This window comes from Dendroctonus ponderosae, unplaced genomic scaffold, assembly GCF_020466585.1.
Source record: "Dendroctonus ponderosae isolate FM_Combo_2020 unplaced genomic scaffold, Dpon_F_20191213v2 Dpon_F_20191213_3, whole genome shotgun sequence".
NCBI lineage: Eukaryota > Metazoa > Arthropoda > Insecta > Coleoptera > Curculionidae > Dendroctonus > Dendroctonus ponderosae.
Window position 1 is genome coordinate 6,659,544 of NW_026018508.1, and position 7,847 is coordinate 6,667,390.

Below are 7,847 nucleotides of genomic sequence, written 5' to 3' on the forward strand. Positions count from 1 at the left end.
GACATCAGCATCCCAGGACTAGGAAGTTGAAGAAAAACACAGGACTCTGAGTCCTAACGTACGAGGAAGAAGAAGAAGATATCCAATAATACCTGTTCCTCTATATCTGGAAAGCTAACATCTCTTGGTCGTCCTCTATCTACTTCAACTCCTGAAGCCAATTGCCCAGTGTCCTTAGACCTTTATTGGTATGTCTAGTTTTAAAAACCGCCCTGTATATACTTTTAGAATATCTCCTGCACAATTTTACCAATTTTAAACAAAACACACTGATGAAACCCCGAAATCGTCGCGAAAAACAGGACCGTAAAACGAATTTCTGTCTATCAACGAAATTTAAGTAAAAACAAGTTGGGTACTGTTCGTTTACCTTTGATACTTTGTGTGGATGATATTTTGTATTTCTTGTGGTTTGTGTGGGTTTTTTGGGTTTTTGTTTTCAAGTTGGGAATTTAGTTGATCCCATTTTGATATGTGCTGATCAACGGGGTGGTTGGGGGCAGGAGGGGACGGTGCTTGTTAGGCACGAGACGCGTCAGACACGCGCCGCAGCCGCCGCCGTGTCCACGCCACCGCCACCGCCGCAGCCGCGTCGCGACGCTAACGCCGATAGCCGGTGCACGATTGTTGCACCATAAGAGCCCAAGCCTGGAACTGTTATTTTCCGGTTACCAGTTTACTCGCTCGGTTTAGCTAATCGCGTTTTCCAAGCCAATTTCGGGCAATTTTGCTCATTCTATGCAGCTCCCAATAAATTATTAATATACATATATGTACATTTTTAATTCGTTTTTGGCATCAATAGTGGCCATTCATTGAAATTAATTATTATATACAGGGTGAGTTTTTTACGAGTATCACGAGCAATCAAAACTACAATACTTTGTTCATTTAACCTTTTTCGTAACTGCTATAGTTTCGAAGATCCCTGTACTGGTCATCGAAAAAAACTCACCCTGTATATGCGTTATTAGAATTATAAGAATTTATGGTGACTGTACAGTTATTAAGTACCAGATGAATGTCGTTTTTTCTGCAACTCCATATGTAACACATAGTTATATAATTATTTGAAAGTGACGAAATTCAATTATTAGATTTTGCTGTTGCAGATGCAGACCTATATCAGCATTTCAATCATTGCAAATTGCTTTGGCATTGTAATGTTTGCTCAATTGGTAGTTAGATTATTTGTCGAATTGTCCACAACATACACAACACAATACAAGGTGTTAACTCGGAAAAAAAAAGTTTGATATGCCACGGATTTTTAGGTACATGGATGGACGCTGTTGAACGTTCGTGCTTCATCACACACAAGATAGTAATAGTTTAATTTCTATTTTAAATATATACAGAAGTAATAAAAAAATACACAATTAGGAATATAAACAACAAAATAAACAATATTTGTCGAATATAATACTTGTCGCAGCGAAGATTTATACGCATTGTTCTGTTTTATATCAGTTGGATTACAAAATAATATGCAGGAAAATTCAAGATGTGGTGCAGCTCATGACAGGGGCGATTTTTTTCCTATCAATAAAACTTACTTTGTGAGCAAAATTTGCCATTTGATATTCGGCATGCGCTTTTAATTGAAATTCTAGTGTTATACATACACTGAAATGTACTTAATCTTTCTCAATGAATGGAATAAATGTGACTCAAAATGTAAATTTAACTGAATATTGAAATCACTTTCAATATGAAAAACCTTTTACAGTACCTACAAGTACAATCTTCCTTCTGCCATAGGAAGTTGGTGCATTTCTGAGTTTGAGATCGTCCGAAATTGTTAAATATTTCTTATGATATTCCTATCTTTCCTGGGTTTTAGTCAAAGTGTGAAGTAAAAATTTAGTAACATCGTTTATTTCATTACGTTTTAGCGAGACAACAGCGCCATCATCAGATTTAAAATTTTATTCAAACTCATGATTGGTAAAAATCAGCGTCCTTTTAGGTCTTTGCGTTCTTGAAAACCTTAAGTTTGTTATTTATTGTCAATTATTTTCTACATGTGCAGCAAATGTAGAAAATAATTCAGACAAACTCAAGGTTTTCAAGAAGGCAAAGACCTAAAAGGACGTTGATTTTGACCAATCATGAGTTTGTGTAAAATTTTAAATCTGATGATGGCGCTGTTGCCTCGTCGAAACGTAATGAAATAAGCGATGCTTCAAAATTTCGACTTCACACTTTGACTGCAACCGAGGAAAGATAGGAATATCATAACAAGTACACGCAGTCAGGAAAATAAATCAGAATTAAGTATTTCTATAATTTTTAGTGACTTCGTTTGTATTCCAACGATTTTGTGTTTATTTATATTCGTAAATTTCATTTTCGGTTTCAAATTGTGGAATGTTTTGTATTCGATTCAAATTATCTATTCACTTTATTGTGGTACTAACTACTAAAGTGCGGTTTTTGGCCATGCTATAAAGTGAATTGAAAGAACGCAAATAATTTTTCAGCAGATTGTTCAAAAACAACTTTCATTAAAAAATATCTACATTAAATAATTTTCCAATATTGAATGTGGCTGATAAATTTCACAATATTGAATTCAGCCTGCAATAGACGTTCAATATAATTGACAATTACAGTTTTCGGAAATGTTTGGGTTAGTTTTGCCTTAAAAAAAGGTTTAAAGGCAGACTTTCTAAAAATCGGAAACTGTTGGTAGGTAGAAGTAAATAAAAGTGGAAGCAGATTTTTGTACCTTAACGGACATAAGTGAAACCTTAAAACCCTGCATACCTCTAAAACTGTTTACTAAGCCGTTTGAGTGAATGTTTGGCAAACATGATATCAGACCAACCTTTTTTCTTGACTTATATGACTATATTGGCTATTCTTGATATTAAGTGTTCCCATAAACTGTCAAATTTTAAAAAGTTGCAAAACTTTTGAAAACGCAGGAAGTCGATTTGAAAACTGTTAAGTCGATAGGTGTTGATTTTTGAAATCAATCATCAAGCAAAATGCAGTTTTTTAGCCGATCTTACAAATAGAACTAAAACAACCCAACATTCAAGCAGATCATTCAAAAATAACTCTAATCAAAAAATGTTTACATTAAAAAAATTCACCATATTGAATGTGACGGCCTGCAATAGATCTGTAATATAAATGAAAAGTACAGTTTTTGGAAAGGTTTTGTTTGATTGTCTTTGGAAAAAAGCTTTAAGGGAATTTTTTCGAAAAATCGAAGACTGTTTGCTGTTCGAAATAATTAATAGGTGAAGCAGATTTTTGCAACCTAAGGGGCATCAGAGAAGCCTTAAAACTCTTCATATTTTTTAAACTTTTTACTAAACGATTTAAATGCGTTTTTGGTAAACTGCTCCAGAATATTAGACCAATTTTTCATTTGAAAAATGATTGGACCTGGATACGAATAAAAATACTAGACCTTTTCAAGCCTTTCGAGAAACTCTTGACCTTTAAAAAGTTGGAGCCAAAATTGCGAAAATGCACTGTTTTTCATTAATACAGATTTGCCATCAAATTTCACTAAGAATTCAGATTCAGATAAAGAATCATTTCGATGGTAGTTTTATTTGTCTCTAATTAGCTTTCGTGAGGAGTCGCAAACCTGCTAAATTAGATGTAAAATATGATACATATAATTTTATTGATTAATTTGAAACTTGCGTTTTTAAAAACACTTTTATTTCAAAATTAATACAATTTCTATAATATGGATTTCAAATGTATGTGACCGAACGTAACCGTAGACTGACTGACTATCTTTAAGCTGAAGTCTCGTTTCTGCTGTGGCTACTTTTATAGTAAAATTATACTGATCATAGCAGAAATGATACTACGTCTTATATTAGATGTTTAATCGGCGGAAGTGGCCATATAATTATATCTCAATTCCTTCAATTATATTTGTTTGGGAAACATTTATTTTTAATCAATCAATATCAACTCACTGACCATAGGGACGATTTAGTGACAGAGCATTTTGGAAGTTTTTTCTTCCTCAGTGAACAATCTGTTGAATGATTGATAGGCTCAACATTTCTAATCTGTTAAAGGAAAAGCAAAGTATAACCAAGTTTAAATAATTTAATCTGTCTTTTTTTATTGATGCATATTTTAGAAGAGGGTGTTTTACTTATAGCATACGAATAATTGGATATTGCCGTTTATTTAAAATGAGCAGCCTCCGAACAGTAGCTCCAAAAAGTAGCACGTTTGAGGGCATCAACAATCTTAGTAAAGTCTTGCATTCGATTATTTTTATATTTCGGATGTCTCCATTTTCACAATGTTTTATCAAATGATCACCATGCTGAGAGATACGTTATAATAATTAGTCATTCCCAAACCTGATACAGACACAAAGAAGCGAATAATAAATAAATAATTTAAGCTGAACTGTTCTAAGAGAAGTGAAACGGTTAAAATCGGTTTTGCGAATTCGCAGGGGTGCAACAAAAGTGGGCACTTGTGAACCAGCGTGGCAGTGGGCGCTTCGGCTGCTGCCTCCTCTGGCCGGCTTTATTACTGCTCATTTACCGGCCAACCTGTTCTGCCCCCGGACGCCTCCGCTCGCCCCCGCGCCCTGCCGCAGGAGCGGATGAGGCTCTAAGTGTGGGTGGCAGGGGCGCCCGATCATTATGGGAAAAAGATCAAATGCCTCTAATTTTGCAAATCCGAGCTCGCAGTTTCCGTATTTCGGCTGAGAATTATTGCTAACAAGACTTTGAGCGTATCTGCCGCCTAGTGGAGTAGGTAGGGAAGTTTATTTCTATTATCAGGCGAAATTATTTCGACAAAAATGGTTTTCATATTGTTGCCAACCAAAAAAGTTTTAGCAAAGTTATCTTGAGCTAAAAAATTGGGGCTGATCCAATCATAAAAAATATGTCGTGGCAACTAATCGCTACCACATTTTCAGCATTGAGTGAACCAAATACACGACAACTACATAAAAAAGTGTTTTATCGTAACCTTATCAAAGCTTTGCTTGATAACACAAACACAGTTCACAAGTTAGAGCGTGAATAAAGCAAAGGGAATGTGCCAGGTGTTAATTCGGTGTACTGAAAGCAACATTACAAGAGACACACCCACAGTAGTGTGGCTATAGAACTATTTTTCTTTTAATCTAATACTTTATTACTTTATGTACCTACTCCTAGGCCTGAGTAACTCAGTGAATTTTTAGAAGTTTTCGCAGTGCTGCGCAAATGGCTTGGTGCGCCAACCCAACGCACCGGCGCAGTAACTCAGTTCCGTTGCTGGGAAAATGTTGATGACTTTTTTTAAAACTTTTTTCAATTTATTTTCAATGCCATTTATTAATAATATTTTAAAAATGTTCAAATTTGGGAATTTTTCAGTTTTAGCAAAATTACCCTTTCTTCTGAATGCTCAATTTTCTAAAGTTTCACTTTAAAATGCTGACAATCTTAAGGTATTTTCCGCGAAAAATTATGAAATAAATTTCGAATCCTTCGTCGCTTTGTAAAAAGATTTGAAATCCCTTTCCAGCTTTCAATTTGGAACAAAAATCATACAATTTTGTATCAAAAAACGAACAGAAGTTTATAACATTAATGGAAATCTCGTCACCTCTATTCTTCTGAAAACTGTAGTTTTGTTAAAAAATGTGGTTTTTTAGTTTAGACTGATTTTTTTTGCTTTACTTTCTACTCAAAAACGGTCTATTTTTTAGAGTTTTACTTAAAAATACTGACGATGTGAAGGACTTTTGCGCGAAAAATTACAAGATAAATTTATAGCTTTGCGAAAAATTTACAGAAACTTTTTTCAGTGTCGAATTCGGGACAAAAACGAAAATAAATTCCTACCGTTTTTTTTCGAAACCCATCAAGGTTTTCTCTAAAACCGATCACAAAACTAAAAGTTTTTAATAGAAAACGCAAAAAAAAACATTATTTTCTGAGTTTTCCGCTTGAAATTTGGTACAAAAGCCAAATAATTTTATTCAGTTTTTTTATCGAAAGTAATTAGGATTATCTTGAAAAAACGACCAGTGAGCAAAAGTTATTGGGAAAATTCGCCGCCCTCATCGCTATGAACATTTCTAAAGCTTCTTTGAATTTTCAGGTCATTTCAGTTTTAACAAAGTTTCTATTAAGCAATTCTTTCTACACAAAAATCGCATAATTTTTTAGTTTTACTTAAAATACTGGCAATCTTCAGGTATCTGCCTCCTTAACCGCTTTGAAAAAATGTTTGGAAAACTTTTTGCAGCTTTGAATTATGGACAAAACCCTAATAATTATTTCGAGGTTTTTTTCCAAAAAATTTTCCGGAATTTGAAAAACTCTTGAAAACCGGAGTTTCTTCACTTTTAGGTCAATTTCTAAAAAACACTGTCTCTAAACAGAAAAACCGCGTTTTTCCTAACGTTTTACTGTAAAATACTGGCAAACTGAATCTTTTATTGCTTAAACATGAAGAGATCGATTTTACAAGAAAACTCGTCGACTTTCTTTGGACTCATGTAAATTTGGCAAGAAAGTCTGATTCAACAAATTCATTCACAAATATACTAAATCAAATGTATGTGATAAGATTCCGTTATTTTTTCTTCTTTCCGTGGCTAATTTCATTATTCTCGCAAAACTTGTTGCATTAGTTCCACGATTTAGCGCCGCGTTTTGTGTGATCTTTCGAAAAATTTTTCATCCGTTAAAGAGTTATTTTTATTTAAAAAATTCACTTCATTTATAAAATAGGAATTTTACTTATTGAGCTTCCAAAGCTGTAAAATGAATACTAACAAGCATTTGCCCATTTTCCAGTCATAACTATAATGTGACTTTTTACGATGAAGAGTAAAATTATTAAGAAATAACTTTTGAAGYCGATATTTAAAAAAATTGGTGAAAGTTCTTTTGATATCCAGGTCGCTTATAAAGTAACTAACTTTCTGTTATGGAGCTTTTGAGGCTTTACAATTTATATCGATTTTTTAGTTAATTTACGTTTGGAAATGTTATTGGGACCAGTATACCCAATATCCATACAAACAATTTCTAAAATCWYATTTTCGTTTCTTTACCTKTGATSTTTGATGCTTGAAATTGAAGAAATTGATATCCATAACAGTTTAGAGAATTTGCATTTGTCTCTGAATATTTTAAACATTTTATTCTAGTGTTTTGAACAGTCTTTGAWTGTYAACAAYATTRAAATTTTTATTTAGTGACTAAAYGTTTAGTTATTKGCGATTTTCTTTYTTAGAAAATSTKYGAMWYAWGGWKMTTWTGAMAMAMTGTGCAGAAGMMMAWWKSAKTTTAAGTTGAAMATWTATRKAGAATGATCCACAGTTTTTRCTYATGRKTAWYRRACAYAGTKTKCGAKAARAAWAWTTRAKKTTAAKTTRAATTGYGTTKWTRYARAATTRWKWMWTGTTGCAAAATTGCWGTTWARTTTTSMWGTTKCTTCGAATRTTCAAGYTTGCWKTTSRATKWYAACTTGKMAAMTWKGTACAGMTGCAATGAYAATGTAAGTTGYCCCKAAAAWTATCAGTGGCGCTCTTCATATAACRCTAAGCRGGTAAAACTGMSCMTAAAATTTTAAAGAWATTACACYCTGTAGATTGTAGYAACGGTTTAACATAGCCGATGCTGCTATSCTAATTGCTAGAGACGCAGTTWAATTATTTATTGTTGGTTATTCTACTTTCTCCTGCATTTCTGATGCGTTTCTTATCAGAATCAATATGGRACWGCTTCGGGAATAAGATTGGGTGATTTATTTATATAAATTTTCTTTTTTTAATACCAATTATTTTCCTATTCTTCATTTATGCATTGATAGAAATGCAATAATGTCAAATTTGCATAAAA